Source organism: Thermobia domestica, chromosome 8 (assembly GCF_964235325.1).
Source record: "Thermobia domestica chromosome 8, izTheDome1.hap1.1, whole genome shotgun sequence".
Taxonomy (NCBI): domain Eukaryota; kingdom Metazoa; phylum Arthropoda; class Insecta; order Zygentoma; family Lepismatidae; genus Thermobia; species Thermobia domestica.
The window spans coordinates 223,983,798-224,003,032 of record NC_137461.1 but is presented as its reverse complement, the minus strand read 5'-3'; the positions used below and the strand labels follow the sequence as shown (position 1 = coordinate 224,003,032).

The window sequence follows — 19,235 nt, the reverse complement described above, 5'->3', positions numbered from 1 at the left end:
AGGGTATAGCTTCGATGTATTTTGTTACACAGAATTCAAATTTTGAAACCCCAGGACCTTCGATAGTGTCATATTTTTTTGTGGGAGAAACACTTTAGTGATTTTGAATAGGTAATATACACGTAACACAGCTGTACAAAAAATCTATGCAGTGGACCCCAGGGTATAGCTTCGATGTATTTTGTTACACAGAAATCAAATTTTGAAACCCCAGGACCTTCGATAGTGTCATATTTTTTTGTGGGAGAAAAACTTTAGTGATTTTGAATAGGTAATATACACGTAACACAGCTGTACAAAAAATCTATGCAACGGACCCCAGGGTATAGCTTCGATGTATTTTGTTACACAGAATTCAAATTTTGAAACCCCAGGACCTTCGATAGTGTCATATTTTTTTTTGTGGGAGAAAAACTTTAGTGATTTTGAATAGGTAATATACACGTAACACAGCTGTACAAAAAAATCTATGCAACGGACCCCAGGGTATAGCTTCGATGTATTTTGTTACACAGAATTCAAATTTCAAAACACCAGGACGATCAATCGTGTCATTTTTTTGTGGGAGAAAAACTTTAGTAATTTTGAATAGGGAATATACACGTAACACAGCTGTACAAAAAAATCTATGCAACGGTCCCCAGGGTATAGCTTCGATGTATTTTTTTCACAGAATTCAAATTTTGAAACCCCAGGACCTTCGATAGTGTCATATTTTTTTGTGGGAGAAAAACGTTAGTAATTTTGAATAGGGAATATACACGTAACACAGCTGTACAAAAAAATCTATGCAACGGACCCCAGGGTATAGCTTCGATGTATTTTGTTACACAGAATTCAAATTTTGAAACCCCAGGACCTTCGATAGTGTCATATTTTTTTGTGGGAGAAAAACTTTAGTGATTTTGAATAGGTAATATACACGTAACACAGCTGTACAAAAAATCTATGCAACGGACCCCAGGGTATAGCTTCGATGTATTTTGTTACACAGAATTCAAATTTCAAAACACCAGGACGATCAATCGTGTCATTTTTTTGTGGGAGAAAAACTTTAGTAATTTTGAATAGGGAATATACACGTAACACAGCTGTACAAAAAAATCTATGCAACGGACCCCAGGGTATAGCTTCGATGTATTTTGTTACACAGAATTCAAATTTCAAAACACCAGGACGATCAATCGTGTCATTTTTTTGTGGGAGAAAAACTTTAGTAATTTTGAATAGGGAATATACACGTAACACAGCTGTACAAAAAAATCTATGCAATGGACCCCAGGGTATAGCTTCGATGTATTTTGTTACACAGAATTCAAATTTCAAAACACCAGGACGATCAATCGTGTCATTTTTTTGTGGGAGAAAAACTTTAGTAATTTTGAATAGGGAATATACACGTAACACAGCTGTACAAAAAAATCTATGCAACGGACCCCAGGGTATAGCTTCGATGTATTTTGTTACACAGAATTCAAATTTCAAAACACCAGGACGATCAATCGTGTCATTTTTTTGTGGGAGAAAAACTTTAGTAATTTTGAATAGGGAATATACACGTAACACAGCTGTACAAAAAAATCTATGCAACGGACCCCAGGGTATAGCTTCGATGTATTTTGTTACACAGAATTCAAATTTTGAAACACCAGGACGATCAATCGTGTCATTTTTTTGTGGGAGAAAAACTTTAGTAATTTTGAATAGGGAATATACACGTAACACAGCTGTACAAAAAAATCTATGCAACGGACCCCAGGGTATAGCTTCGATGTATTTTGTTACACAGAATTCAAATTTCAAAACACCAGGACGATCAATCGTGTCATTTTTTTGTGGGAGAAAAACTTTAGTAATTTTGAATAGGGAATATACACGTAACACAGCTGTACAAAAAAATCTATGCAACGGACCCCAGGGTATAGCTTCGATGTATTTTGTTACACAGAATTCAAATTTTGAAACACCAGGACGATCAATCGTGTCATTTTTTTGTGGGAGAAAAACTTTAGTAATTTTGAATAGGGAATATACACGTAACACAGCTGTACAAAAAAATCTATGCAACGGACCCCAGGGTATAGCTTCGATGTATTTTGTTACACAGAATTCAAATTTCAAAACACCAGGACGATCAATCGTGTCATTTTTTTGTGGGAGAAAAACTTTAGTAATTTTGAATAGGGAATATACACGTAACACAGCTGTACAAAAAAATCTATGCAACGGACCCCAGGGTATAGCTTCGATGTATTTTGTTACACAGAATTCAAATTTCAAAACACCAGGACGATCAATCGTGTCATTTTTTTGTGGGAGAAAAACTTTAGTAATTTTGAATAGGGAATATACACGTAACACAGCTGTACAAAAAAATCTATGCAACGGACCCCAGGGTATAGCTTCGATGTATTTTGTTACACAGAATTCAAATTTCAAAACACCAGGACGATCAATCGTGTCATTTTTTTGTGGGAGAAAAACTTTAGTAATTTTGAATAGGGAATATACACGTAACACAGCTGTACAAAAAAATCTATGCAACGGACCCCAGGGTATAGCTTCGATGTATTTTGTTACACAGAATTCAAATTTCAAAACACCAGGACGATCAATCGTGTCATTTTTTTGTGGGAGAAAAACTTTAGTAATTTTGAATAGGGAATATACACGTAACACAGCTGTACAAAAAAATCTATGCAACGGACGCCAGGGTATAGCTTCGATGTATTTTGTTACACAGAATTCAAATTTCAAAACACCAGGACGATCAATCGTGTCATTTTTTGTGGGAGAAAAACTTTAGTAATTTTGAATAGGGAATATACACGTAACACAGCTGTACAAAAAAATCTATGCAACGGACCCCAGGGTATAGCTTCGATGTATTTTGTTACACAGAATTCAAATTTTGAAACCCCAGGACCTTCGATAGTGTCATATTTTTTTGTGGGAGAAAAACTTTAGTAATTTTGAATAGGGAATATACACGTAACACAGCTGTACAAAAAAATCTATGCAACGGACCCCAGGGTATAGCTTCGATGTATTTTGTTACACAGAATTCAAATTGTGAAACCCCAGGACCTTCGATAGTGTCATATTTTTTTGTGGGAGAAAAACTTTAGTGATTTTGAATAGGTAATATACACGTAACACAGCTGTACAAAAAATCTATGCAGTGGACCCCAGGGTATAGCTTCGATGTATTTTGTTACACAGAATTCAAATTTTGAAACACCAGGACGATCAATCGTGTCATTTTTTTGTGGGAGAAAAACTTTAGTAATTTTGAATAGGGAATATACACGTAACACAGCTGTACAAAAAAATCTATGCAACGGACCCCAGGGTATAGCTTCGATGTATTTTGTTACACAGAATTCAAATTTCAAAACACCAGGACGATCAATCGTGTCATTTTTTTGTGGGAGAAAAACTTTAGTAATTTTGAATAGGGAATATACACGTAACACAGCTGTACAAAAAAATCTATGCAACGGACCCCAGGGTATAGCTTCGATGTATTTTGTTACACAGAATTCAAATTTCAAAACACCAGGACGATCAATCGTGTCATTTTTTTGTGGGAGAAAAACTTTAGTAATTTTGAATAGGGAATATACACGTAACACAGCTGTACAAAAAAATCTATGCAACGGACCCCAGGGTATAGCTTCGATGTATTTTGTTACACAGAATTCAAATTTCAAAACACCAGGACGATCAATCGTGTCATTTTTTTGTGGGAGAAAAACTTTAGTAATTTTGAATAGGGAATATACACGTAACACAGCTGTACAAAAAAATCTATGCAACGGACCCCAGGGTATAGCTTCGATGTATTTTGTTACACAGAATTCAAATTTCAAAACACCAGGACGATCAATCGTGTCATTTTTTTGTGGGAGAAAAACTTTAGTAATTTTGAATAGGGAATATACACGTAACACAGCTGTACAAAAAAATCTATGCAACGGACGCCAGGGTATAGCTTCGATGTATTTTGTTACACAGAATTCAAATTTCAAAACACCAGGACGATCAATCGTGTCATTTTTTGTGGGAGAAAAACTTTAGTAATTTTGAATAGGGAATATACACGTAACACAGCTGTACAAAAAAATCTATGCAACGGACCCCAGGGTATAGCTTCGATGTATTTTGTTACACAGAATTCAAATTTTGAAACCCCAGGACCTTCGATAGTGTCATATTTTTTTGTGGGAGAAAAACTTTAGTAATTTTGAATAGGGAATATACACGTAACACAGCTGTACAAAAAAATCTATGCAACGGACCCCAGGGTATAGCTTCGATGTATTTTGTTACACAGAATTCAAATTTTGAAACCCCAGGACCTTCGATAGTGTCATATTTTTTTGTGGGAGAAAAACTTTAGTGATTTTGAATAGGTAATATACACGTAACACAGCTGTACAAAAAATCTATGCAGTGGACCCCAGGGTATAGCTTCGATGTATTTTGTTACACAGAATTCAAATTTCGAAACCCCAGGACAATCGATCGTGTCATTTTTTTATGGGCGACAAATTTTAGCGATTTTGAATCGGGAATACTTTTAAAAAAACTATACAAAAAAGAAAGAAAGAAAGAAAGAAAGAAAAACAGAAGTTCTGTGCAGGGTACCCCAGCGCTCAAGTTTTTCGCCTATAAAACAAAATTGACAGGGTCATTGTTCTGGGGTTTCGAAATTTCGATTCATCGTAACAAAATACATTGAATCCATACGCTGGAGTCCGCTGTAGGCCTACAGAGCTTTTATTTTTTCGTACGGCTGTTTAACCTGTATATTCTCCATCCAAATTCGCTTCTCCATCCATTCCAAGTTTTTCGCCCATAAAAAGTTGACACGATCGATCGTCCTGGGGTGAGGTTTTGAAGCTTATATTCGGCGTAACAAATTACATCGAACCAATACTCTGGAGTCCGTCGCAAAGAACTTTTATTTTTTTGTGTAGCTGTGTTATTTATTTGCTACTTTTTTTCGTATTAATCAATATTTTTGAGCCTAAACTTCTTATTTATTCATATTTACTTTTATGTACAGTTGAATATTATCTTTGTACATTAGGTATAAATGTGGGCGCCGATCCTGGGTAGGAGGGAATCCCAAAGTTTGGTTGGATCCCTCATGATCTTGTTACCTTTACGTAACAAAACAAAAGATATCTGAAAAGCAAAATGCACATGTGCTTGAGCGTCCCCTTACCCGAGAGTCAAAGAGAAATCGGTTTCACCGAGCACGGAATATTCCAGTTTGCAATAAACTCAATTTTCGTCCGTTTAGCGATCACCTGTGATTAATAGGTACATAGGATCTGTCTACTACGATAAAATAGTTCAATTTGCTATCAAACAGTGATTGGTTCCTTGAATGAAACCTTTGGGAATCAGGAATCCTTGAACTGGTTTTTAAGCTCAGTTATTTTTTTAACTATTAATAGAAATAAATTAACTAAGGCAGAAAGTATGAGTGATCACAAATCTTTGCGTAGCTCATTTCAGCAGAATATTAACAATTTCTCAATTATAATAGAAGAAGTACCAAAATGGTATCGGATCAAAAGCTTTTGAATGAAAATGAAAAATATGAAATTTCTCTAACATTTCACTGACAATTTCACATTTTCTATTTTTTTAAAAATAAAATTCCGGATATCCATTTTCCTTCATGTCTGCAATACTATTTTAAAATAATTCGCTCACTTTCCATTTTGAATAGTGCTTTTCTCCATTAATTAAGTATTCCGAAAGTTTATGTAATTAAGTAACTGATTATTTTTCATTATGTTCTGACAAAATGGTATTTTTGAACAGAGATAAAATGTTCATATCTAACGACTTATGAACTCTAAAAGAAAAAATAATTATAATAATTTTTAAGTTACAACAATCCTGACTAGATTGCCTTAGCAAAGAACAAGGTATAATGATGGATTGTTTTATTTCTATGGCGATAATCTTCGAATTCTTAAGCTATTGGAATTCTTAAGCTTGGAATTTGTAGAGCAATCAACTTCATTAAAACACCAGTGTTGATTCTAGGGAAACCTTTTATAATATTTGAGTTGTGCAAATAATTAGAATACGTGATTTCCAAGTGCATAATTTTGAGTTTCATTCCCGCTGAGGGACAAGATTTTCAGTATTGATTCGACATTGTGAAGCAATTAAAAGATTATTTGAATTAACTCGTAACGGATTACACTCCACTAAAGAGAAGAGAACACTGATAAGGTCGATATTCTGATTCACATCACCTGACCAGAGACCTTTTCCTGTTGCAGTCTCTGGAATTCAATATTTCTCGGCTTGTTAAAGTGATTTTCATATTATGGGGATAGTATCCCATCCAATAACGAGCATTTAACGTAATTTGAAGAAAAAAATATTTAAAAGGACTAATTACTTTTCGAAAATTATTACTTCTAATTAACGGTTAACCTCCATTAAGAAGGTTCTCTGAGTATTAAAGACTAATCATCTGATAATATTTAGTTTTATCGTGGTTTTCTCCTTCAGTTTCAATACATCCCATATTTTTTTCTTGATCACTTACACGCAGATGTGCTTCGAGACAGTTTTGTTGAAGTGGGTCCGAAGTTGAGGGTGTCCAATATTAGAATACATTTCATCTATGTAGTTACGAACTGATGTTATTCTATATACAAGGCAACGATAAGTAATTTTCAAATACTTTTACTAGTACTACCTATTCTTCCCTAGTACTTGGGAGTAATTCTACAAATTTACAATACCTTTTCCAAAATAGTAAAAGACACCCACCAAAATTAGTTATGACAAAACCAAGATGATTTGATATGTAGCCTAAATTATATTTGATCTCCAAAGAATTTTACGATATAATTTAATACTGATTCTGACATAATTTAAAGATTTTGTGATGCCCAAAAAATCCTCTGGACACAATTTGCACTCTACAACCAGTCTGTGAGCACTTGTGATTTTCACCCATGATAGGAAAAAATGCGTCCGTGATACACACAAAGCACAAGTATTAAAAAGAGTTATGAAGTTTAGAGGGATATCCCCAACCGGTGGATCCCATTATTGCTTACATACATTCATTATCTTCCTCCTTCAGTGTGCAAAACATGAGAAGTTAAATAAAGATTTCATTTCCTTTTCTTTTAGAAACACATGATGAACTTTAGAGTGACATGCCATTTTCAATGGAAGCTTTGTTTTCCTTCATTTTTTAAAGAAAAAACAAGAAAGAAACTTTTCTAGATACAACCTATCGGTACTTTAATATAAGAAATTTGGAATGGAATACACCATAATAATAATAATAATAATAATAATAATAATAATAATAATAATAATAATAATAATAATAATAATAATAATAATAATAATAATAATAATAATAATAATAATAATAATAATAATAATAATAATAATTATTATTATTATTATTATTATTATTATTATTATTATTTTAAGTCACTTGTTAGCATCAAAATTACATAAAACATTGAACTATAACTATAGAATGTAATTCGAATCTCACAAAACAGATCTCTCGTGCTAAAGGCAAAGTGCTGACTCTTTAGACAACAAAGAACTCTAGGACGCTGTGTTTCCACTTATATAAATATTATTTTCACTAAGAAAGTATTGATACAAGTATTTTGTGCTTCTATTAGTTGTATGTTAAGTAAACTGTAAAGTTACTTACAGTAAGCTGTAAGTTATACTGTAGTTAAGTAAGCTGTAAAGTTATAGTTGTCTCGAAAATTTCCAACTACAAAGATTGAATTTAGGATTTACATAAGTTTTTTTAAGTGCTATACTATGATGTATTATACAATTATATATCAACTTACTAGCAGAAGACCCCTTCTTCGCACGGGAAGAATACGTTTCATTTTGGACACAAAAGGCACCAAAACTGTCTCCAATCAATTTACAGACCTTGAATTCGACATTAATATCGGCCATTTTCCACTATTTTTACATGCCATCATTCCCCTTGGAAGTACTAATGGGGTCTGATTTGTATTTAAACGCTATCAGAAGTGTCACTGTTCATATCAGTGACCCCAAAAGCTATAAATTCGACACTAATATTGGTCATTTTCAACCATATACGTATATATATATATTATCCCCAAGTTGCACCTTCAAAGTAAAATCATAAAAGCCATCCCAGGCTTAAATCTATGTTGAAAATTTGATCGAGATAGAGTGGTTCAAGAGTTATTTAGTAACAAACATAATCAATATCACTTTCATTAACTGACAAACGTAGTCACTATCATCTTCATAGCTTAATTAGGGGCTGAGCTATTGAGGTTTAAATTCAGTCACATTGAGGGGCGTCCAGAATGTGACTATTCCACACCGCCAAGCAGCTCAATTTCCAATTTCCCTACACATGGTCATATGATATATATATATATATATATATATATATATATATATATATATATATATATATATATATATATATATATATATATATATATATATATTACTTCTCTACTCATAATGAATCCGCCCCTCAAATTTTGCCATACCTTTTTGTTATACCATGTATATTGACCTAACAGATGTTCGGTACTCATACAAGATGATCCGAGAAGGAATAGTAAAGAACAAAATATTATTATTGGTATTATTGTTCCAGTAAGTTGTCTATTTACGACCAACTTCGGTTCTGATTGACCGATAGTAAGTTGGCCACAGTACCTTACAGTATGAAATAAAGAAAAAATAATCTCTCGTCGGCTATTATTAAGAGTTAGTTGCTTCCTTACTGTACCTAATTATGCAGTTATACTTAAATTATTTATAAAATCACAGTAGAAGCATATGATGTTCTCAAACACATTAATAATAACAACTTCTTAATTTAAATTTTCCAACTGGTCGTTAAGTGCGGATAGTTGTAAGTTGAGGACTGAGTATATTATTTTTATTATTATTTTAGTAACTAGCAACTGCACCACATAAATAAGATATTTCATTCACTTTTTACTGTATTAGTGAAATCTATTAGTGATACAAAGAAATAGAAATCGACAACTGATTCGAATGTCTGATGTCCAGATGAATTCTTCAAATAACCAGTCACCATTTGATCGCAAATTGGAATTTAGTTTTTCGTGGCTCATTAATCTTATCATCATAACAATTAAAATTAGTCGCTATACAGTCTAAAATGTAAACTGGACTGATCGCAAACCTTACAGAATCACCTGGCACAGACACAATCTGCATACAATTAAACATAACAGTTTACTTACGTGAACTGTAATGGAAAAGTTATTTCTCCATTGCTCCCGATTTACTCGATTTCCATTTTCTATGAATATCCCACATTTTTCTTACTCATTTCAAAAATGCAACAAACTAAACGTTAAAACAAAACTCATTCATACACAGTACGCTTATTACATGATAACCATCTCAGTGCAATAACCAATCAGTTCTTAAGGGCCGCGGTGGCTCAGTGGCAGCCGGTGGGTGTAGCCGAGCGGTCTGAGGCGTTAGGCTTATGATCGTGAGGTGAAGCCCATTGGGGGTTCGAGTCCCTCTGTAGTAGCAAGGGTGGAATTTTAACTGTCCTCGATGTTTCTGTGTTCGTGTCCCTGTCGTGTCTAGTAGTCCTGAAAAGTGGTTGAAGTAGAAAATAAGTAAGGAAGCTTTAAAAAAAAAAGTGGCAGAGCGTTCACCTCTGGTACTTGGGGTCTCGGGTTCGATCCCAGCCCTTGCCAAGTGAACTTTGTGGTGGACAAACACCGCGGGTTTCCTCGGGGTTTTCCCGTTTCCTCACACTTTTTTCACTCCACCATTTCATTCATTACTCATCATCACCTTCGGCATAATAGTGGGACGTAAAACTCAAAGATTTCATTTTCATTTTTTTTCCAATCAGTTCTTAAATGTAGAATGCTAGAAATTTAGTGATTAATAAATAAATAATATTTTAAAATTGAAAGTGACTATGTTTGTGACTCTTAATCTCTTGAATCAGCCAACCGATCTCGATCAAATTTTCAATGTTGATGAGGTTCGGATCTAGGTGTGTTTTTCATTTCACTTTGACGGCAAAACGGGTGGTAAAGGAGGGGGAGTTACAAAAATAAAAATAAAACTTAATAAGTCTTGAACCAAATGACCACTCTCGATCAAATTTTAATATAGATGAGGTTAAAACCTGGGGTGCTTTTTATTATTTCAGTTTGACTAAGCAACGTAGGGGAGAAGGAGGAGAGGGAGATATACAAAAATCAATATAAATAAAATAAAAGTGACTTAAAGAAGCAGTTCGAATTAAAAGTGCATGCTTTACAAATTATTTCCATTTGTAGAGTTGAAAATTCTAAAAGGAATGGTGTTTGTTTGATCGCAATACGTTCAGTCGTTAGCGAGTAACAGAGGACAAAAGATTTTGTGGTGGCGTCATTTGTGGTCAAGTTGCGAGAGCAGGCTTCCATACAACCCAGTGTCAAGCATTTCGCTGTGAAAGGTGCGGTGGCACGTTCTTAACTGCGATCAGTCTTTCCAGAACAGATTGCAAAGAGAGAAATGTTCTGCATGTAGAAAATAAAAAATATCTGATGGTGGGCTGCATAAAAGTTTTTATAATATTATAAAACTTAGTTTTTCCTACAAAGCATACGTTTTGCGCTTTACAAAAGGAACTAAAATTTCGAAACAAATACCATTTCAATAGATGACAGACGAGACTGCTACAATACCTAAGTACCTTTCCTTTAATCATGGTTCCAATTCCCAAACATAAGTATGTTCCTTTTCACGTTTTGTTGCAATTTTTAATGATGATCCTATAATTTTGTGCTTCAAAGTATGTACAGGAGCGCGGCATATGTGTAAAAAATGAAGTTTGCAAAGTTTGCCAGAATACGAAAACTACTTTACCAGTTAAATTTATTTTATTCCTATCGCTCTCCGCGGAACAACTCTCGTCACCCGTTTCATCATCACTGTCACTTGATACAGAAACATTAAAAGATGAACCTATGTCCTGAGGAACACTGTCATCATCACTGATTCCTTCTACAAGCCGGTATATTTCACTCTCCAATTCACATTGTATAGCAGTTGTATTTACATTTATTTCTAAAACAGTAGGTACCTTCAGAATCATGAGTGACACCGTAGCTATTAACCCCTAATGCTCCATCTTGACTACAACCGTGAACTGCGTCATGTACAATTTTTTCACGTTGGTAACTAGTCATACATCGGCGCTTGTTCAATCGCCCCAGTTCTAGTATACTTGGAACAAAATTCTTTCTCAGTTTGCGTGTAAATCATTCTCCTGGCATTAGCTTTTCTATCAGTAAACATGACTGGTTGAAGCCGGATTCTTCAAAATGTTTGGAACAAACATGATTATATTTATTTGTCACAAAACTTTTCCTGTTGATTTTCTTGAGCTATAATTTATATCGATCTGGTGATTTCTCACGACTTGAAACCGTAAAAGAAGATACCTCATGTCTCTCAGCTTTAATCGCACGAGAATTACAACCAAAACCACAGCACGTGTTACTCATTTCTACCTTACTTCACAGACACGACACGCGCTCTACTAACACGTGTTTTTTACTGCGCGCAAGTGTTTCTTTCAGAAAATGTTCCGCGGTGGGCACACTTAGTATTCGGAGAGGCGCATATTATTTTCACACGGTACTATTCTATTTATTATTATATTATGGACGTATTATTTTGGTCTCCTCTGGAGGAGCATTCTCAAAGTTCCGGGAGACAGTGCCCCTCCAACAAATATGTCTGGAAGAAACATTGCTTCGCACAACGATGTAATCACTATTCTCTCTCTATTTTTTTTATAGTAATGCTGACGGAAAAACAACTAACAAAAATGTTTCTAAAGAATTCAATACAAAGCAAGATTAATAGCGAACCGAACACAATCTATTAAATCCATTGTACTATTAAAGATTTATCAGTTACCCACAACGCACAAGGGTGTGGTTGCTAACTGACAAGAGTTGTTCTCTAGCCCACGGGTGACGTCAGTGTTTGCGATTCATCTAAGACAAACGCCTATAGAAGCTGAACGAGACCGCCTATCAAAATTATATAAAATAGGTGTCTCTTATTTTTCTGAAGTCTTTCTATTGGACCAAACTCGAAATACTCCTTTAATAACTCTTGAACCACTCAACCGATCTCGATCAAATTTTCAACATAGATGAGGTTCGGGCCTGAGACGATTTTTATCATTTTATTTTGATGGTGCAACTTAGGACTGGAGTAGGGGGAGAATATATATACTGCCTTATCACTGCCTTATCACTTCATCACTCTTGAAACATCCGACCGACCTCAATCAAATTTTGAACATAGTTTATATTCGGACCTGAGATATGTCATATCACTTTGACGGTGCAACTTAGGGGATGGGAAGGGGGAAAACATTTTAAAATGATCAAAAATGACGGAAGTTAGTGTTAAATCTATAGTTTTCGAGGTCGCTGAGTTGAACGGTGACACTTCCGATCCCGTTTATGTCCAAATTCAGCCCAGTAACTTGGGGCACGGTTATATACATAAAAGTGGTCAAAACGACCAATATTGGTGTCGAATCCATAGTTTTCGGGGTCGCTAAGATGAAGAGTGCACTTCCTATCCCGTTTAAATGCAAATTCAGCATCGCAACTTAGGTGAGGGGAAGGAAGGAGATACATAAAAATAATCGAAAATGACTATTATCAGTGTCGAATCCATGGTTTTCGGGGTCACTGAGATGAATAGTGACATTTCCAATGTCTTGCCCTGCAACATGGAGAGGGGAGGGAGAGATATATAAAAATAATCGAAAATGACCGATATTAGTGTCGAATCTATAGTTTCTAGAGTTGCTGGGATGAACAGTGACACTTCCGATGCCGTTTAAATCTAAATTCAGTCACGCAAGATGGTGAAAGAGGATGGGAAATTAATATAAAATAATCGAATATGACCGATACTAGAGAGCGTTTTAATAATAGTAAAAAGTGACTATTACTAACGAAACATGTTACTATTTTTTCTTAATTTAACCCAGCGAAGGGAGTAATTAATGCTAGTAATAAATAAATGAAAAGCCACAATTCAAACGTTATAGAACAGAATGCATTATTTTGTTACTAGTTGTCAGTTAATATTAATCTGATCCTTAAAGTGCACATTTTGCGTTTAGTTATATTGATAACTCAATTCTTGTGTTGGGGGCACGATAGTTCAGGTGCGTGAGGTCTCTGGTTCGATCCCGGGCATTAAGTTTATAGTGGACAACATCGTGTCCGTGGGTTTTCTCGGTGTACTGCCGTTTTCTCTCACTTTCTCATTCCACCAATGCTTCCATCATTATTAATTTTCCGTAATCATCGTCCCCCTTATCCCCAAAAGACAAAATCGTGGGACGTTAAACTGAAAGATTTTAATTTTCCATTCTTGTGTAGATGTAATAAATAAAGTAATAAATAACAAATGAAAATGAAAATCTTCTTAGTAAAAGTAATATTAAAACACAAATCGTAAAAGTCTTGCGGGTAGCACACAATGGTTTGGAGTGTTAGCTCTATGTTAGAACGAAAGTATTGTAAAAATATTATATACAGGGTGGCCCAAAAGTAGGTATACAGTCCCGTACTGATCGGCTCTTTGCATTTTATTATTACTTATTGTTATCCACAAGGTATTGACTTAGTTTCTTCCTTATCTGTTCTTAATTTATTTTCACTTATGACATAAGCTTGGAACAAACCGAAGCAAATAAATTCATTATCTTAGTCATTTAAAATGCCACACTTTATCGAGTCTGGTCTGTATACCTACTTTTGGGCCAATCTATATTGTCATCGGTCTTACGTATGTGTACAAAATTTCAAGGTCTTAGGTAATGGAAGCGATTGAAAATTGAAATGCAAGCTTTAACATTAACAAACAGCAATGTAACCTAATACAAATTCTAAACCTATAAGTGAAATTTTGATGATGAATGTACAAAATGTACAAAATCTTTAAGTGAAGTTTTGATGAATGTACAAAATCTACAAAGTTTACAAAAAAATTGATGATGAATTTACAAAATCTACAAAATGAACAAAAATTCTGATGAATTACAAAATCTATAAGTGAAATTTTATGATGATTGTACAGAATCCACAAAATGTACAAATAGTTTGATGATGAATTTACAAAATATACAAAAATGCTCATGAATGTACAACATCTATAAGTGAAATTTTGATGATGATTGTACAAAACCTTCAAAATGTACTAAAATTTTGATGATGAATTTACAAAATATACAAAAATGCTCATGAATGTACAACATCTATAAGTGCAATTTTGGTAATGAATATACAAAATGTACAAGAAAAGATTGTGAATGTAGAAAATCTACAGATTCTACAAAATGTACAAAAATGATGATGAATGTACAAAATCTATAAGTGAAATTTTGATGGTGATTGTAAAAAATCTACAGAATGTACAAAAGTGATTATGAATGTTCAAAATCTAAAAGTGAAATTTTTTACAGTTAACTTGAGGAAGAAGCTCTTGAAGGAATTAAAGCTAGAAACGTATAGTAAGTTGATTGTTCTTCTATTGTGAGCAGACAGCTTTGTTTAGTTCATCTTTCTCGTGCTAACAGCAGATAATGTAACCGTGCAGTAGACAAATGGACAGCCAATTAACAGTGGAGACAATGTGAGAACGGAGCACATAATAAAGTCACCAGACCGAGTCCTATTCTATTACAGAGGAAAGCTTAGTTCACAATGATGGAATGTCCATTTTCTCAGAGGATATAACATAACGGAACAAAGCCAGAGATAGGTGTTGTGTAACAAGTACTGTGCATACTGAATATTCTATTAGGTGAATGAATTTTAGTAAAAAATAATTAGTAACTTTTAAAAGAAAATATTAATTTACAAACTGTTCGGAAGTTTATTCCATTATTATTTTATTCATGCATATACTGCTAATATTACTGTTTTCAGTTAAAACGTTCTATCAGTTAAATAAGAAGATAGACAATACAATTAGACGGGGTCAAGAGTGGGCTATCAAGATTGGGCTATTGGCTGCTACTTATCCCGTTACCACTCGTTCGTTAGCACGCTCCTATAAAATTGATAAACATTAATATAAACATTATTTGACAAGAATTTCTCTTATCCGTAAATATTACTTTAGCCATTTGCTTGAGAAATTTTCCGGTAAGGACAAGATTGTCAAATTTTGTAGTGACTTGACGGTTGCTAATCGCATTAGTTTACTTAACATGCTGTGACTTCAATGTTTGGTCATACTTTCTAGCGATTCAAAGTATAAAGAATGTATTGCAACCCTGTTTGTGCAACTTTGAATTTAAAAATATGTGGGTATCCGAAGGGCAAATTGTTGATGTCATTAATTTCCACTTGACTAACTTAATGAGCTCTCTCGTGGCTAAGTGGTTAGCGTATGCACCTATGGCGTGGGAGACCCGGGTTTGATTCCAGCGGAAGCTCATATGGTTCGGATTCCACATTACACTGTAGGTCTACGTCTTATGTAGTCTCACTACTGAAAGGAACGCTAAATTAAAAATCAAATAAAATCAAATTCACTAACTTAAACTTCTATAATTTGCACTTTTGCAAATAGTCTATATGTTAATATAATAACCGACTCTCCTTAATAAAAACTGCATCAATAACTAGTAGCCTATTTTTAAAAAGTAGAATTTTTTATGTGCGTGTGTGTGTGTGTGATGCTCACGAAACTACATGAAAGAAATGCTATGTGCTCCCTCGTTTGAATATGGTTAGCGTACACGCATTTTATGCTGGATACAAGGTTAGATTCCGGAGGAGATCTCATATGTTTCGGACTTCACGTTAGGTTGTATATCTGGGTCTCATATAGCTTTGCTGCTGAAACGAACGCTAAAATTGTCCACCCAATTGAAACACTAGGTATCACATCAACATTGTTCATTGAAAAGTCATGGTTTATATTTTATTCTCTTCAGCATGAAACAAACTTTCCAGAAGTGTCATGTATTGGGACGCATAAAGTACTTGAACAGGAAAAATTACGGGAATATTAGGAAAATTCACTCCAAAAATCCCTCCGATCAATTTGGCCCGCTCTGGAGTGGCCCCGGTTAAAAGCACACAATCCAAATATATCTCGGAAAATACTATAAACATTAGAAATGAATGTACCAAGACTTGTTTTGATGTACAAGATTGTTTCGATGCACAAGAATGTACAAAATTTGTTTTGATACACGGAGTAGGTCTGGGGAGAAAGGTTGTATATCAATAAAACACAATCTATGACTTGACCTATAAAGATAACATAATATAAAAAATATAAACGCAGTACTATTTACACTGAAATCAAGATCTGTAGCATGAAGCAAGCATTTTAAAAAGCAACTGTGCTAGAGTTGTATTGGGATACACCCACGTTATCTACCAACACTCGCATCCGTGTCCTTTTGTTCTCTATTCCGTTCTTACTGTGATATCATCTCCCTTGTTTTAAGGATATACCACCTATCCGTACCTCATAGTGTTTTTCAATGTGTATTTTAATTGTGTACTCCTACCAGTCTTCGACTTATCCTCTGAAGAATGTCTCCCATAAGTATTGAACTTTCCCCATGTTAAATTTCTCGGATATGCACTTTATTCCCTCTTAAAAATGTTCTTTAATTTACACATTGACTCCTGACGGCTTTGGTGTCGCTTCAGAAGACGCACTTCACAATAGAGCTATTTCGGAATACGTTTTTGCGACGTATCAAAAATTTCCCTTCCCAGATGTCACGGAATAATATGGTGATAACTATTGAAACGCTTACTTCATTTTACAGAGAATGTGGTACAATTCTTGATATCAGGATAAATAGTATTGCATTTATATTTTTATATTATGTTCTCTTTACAGTTCAGGTCATAGGTTCAGTTTTGTATGGTATACAACCGAATACAGAGCGTATTGTTATACAACCTTTCCCCTTATACCTATTCCGTCTATCAAAACAAAACTTGGTACCTTCATTTCTTATCCCTTATAGTATTTTCCGAGATACATTTGGATTGTGTACTTTTAACCGGGGCCACTCCTGAGGGCGCCAAAGTTGATGGGAGTGATTTTTTCCAATGTTCTTCCCATTTTCTCTGTTCAAGTAGGTTATTGGTCCCAATACATAGCACCATCTCTGGAAAGTTTGTTTCATGCTGAAGAGATTGAAATATAAACCATGACTTTCCAATGAAGAATGTTGATGCAATAGCTATTTCACTGCGAGTCTATGGTTTTATTTATACTAACAGTGTTAAGGGGAACCAGAAACTTACTTAGTTGTCAATGGCACCTAATGTTTTGCGCATGAACATATCTTTGTTGTGTTTATCGAGTGGACAAGGTTTGATTTGGGTGTCTAGATGACACGTTTATGTCAGTTCCTTGTTAGTAAGACTTTCAAACTGTAATGAGTGCTTCAGATTTCGTTCGTTGATTCCGATATCCATTAAATTCAAGTGCGTGAAACTGAGGAATAAGCATATACAGGGTGTCTACTAAAATTCCAAAACGAAATTTTGTGACTTTTTCGTGACCTTTTCTTTCCCAAACCATAAAATTTAGTAACATTTTCAAGAGGAAATTTGGGTGCGAATTGAGTCGAATTTTCATGCACGCGATACAAGCGTGCTTTGCTTGCGATTTGGTAGCGTCTGAAGCCGACCATAGACATTTTTGGTGGTGAATTTTGACGTTTCATAAAACAAAATTTTCCAGTCTACACTGATATTTGTACAGATAAGAAGATCGTGACTTGAAAACTAAATTTCGTGACTTTTTCTTGACTTTCATGACCGTTTTCAGATTTCGTGACATTTTCATAAGTCGTGGCTTTCGTGACTGATAGACACCCTGATATAAATACAATGGATTTTATGAATATACATCTGTAGATGTATGTTGAGTGCATGTTAAAAGTAGTTTTAATATCGTTCAATAACACTCAAGTGTTTACATTGTGTGTCAAAATGTGTTCTGTATAAATCACATATGTGTATAGGAAGAAACAACCTCTATTTTTTTCTCGTACAAAACCCTACTGACGACTATGGAATGCGACTATATATGCAAGGGAATTAGAGTAAATAAATGAATGTTATAATTAATGTTTAACACTATCTTAAATAATCTGACAGTACATTAGAAATAAGCCTATAGGTATATATAAAGTGTTTATATCTGAATCATTTCAGAAGAGTTCGTGATTAGGGAAAAATCTGAAATCTTTTGTGATTCTTTTCTTGTAAGGGCCTACCTGGTTTCAATAATGTGAACACACTTTGTAGGAGATAGCTGAAAATCACATCAAATGTAGAAGACATTGTGTAGATTCTATATTTCAAAAGCAAATTGGTCTAAAATGGATGGAACATCGTCAAAAAGCACGAAACATTAACATTCATGTCAATGGAAAATCAATGAAAAATTGAAGTCGTCCACATAGCTCAAAAAACTAAAAAAAAAGATATATAATAAGGAGATGGTTAGTTGAAAGCTTATTGAAAAGGAAGACCTTAAAAACGGTGTTTAGCACATAAGGTAAATATGGATAGAACATTGTCAAAAGTAAAGTTGTTTGAGTAACCTCAATAATAATGATAAAGTATATGCATCTTCTCTTTATTACCCAGGGAGCCCCAAACAGAAGGTTGTGTGCTTGAAATATCTCACATCCGGATTTGGAATCTCCAGACTCGACTTGGCACGCATTTTGACCGGATCACATGACACAGTTTGGTCCTTATGGAAAATCGGATTGGTCCTTAAAGTTATTTCACATTTTGAAAGTTTGATATTATTTATCATTAAGATTAAACCACTGCTACTAGTAAATACAGCAAATCTTACTACATTTAAATTTTAATAAGGATCTTGTTTGCGATGCTTATTGAAATTTAGAAAACGGAAAATATCAACGGTAAATACGTGCCACAATTTCTGGTTTATGGATTAAAGAGTTATTTGCTTCGCTCTAAGTCTTGAACAAATATCTCCGGATTCTATAAATACATATACTCTGTGTATTTGAAGAATTGACCTCCAACATTCCAGTGCAAGATCTGCCAACAAGCAGAATACTTAATAATAATGCCAGACAGCTCATTTTAGAAACTTGA

At 34.3% G+C, this 19,235-nt stretch overlaps 1 protein-coding gene across 1 annotated transcript in view; it reads right to left on the bottom strand.

Annotated features, from left to right (window-relative positions):
• Positions 1 to 19,235, bottom strand: part of Dh44 (corticotropin-releasing diuretic hormone 44) — a 715,870-nt gene that overhangs the window by 298,440 nt on the left and 398,195 nt on the right. The window lies entirely within an intron of this gene.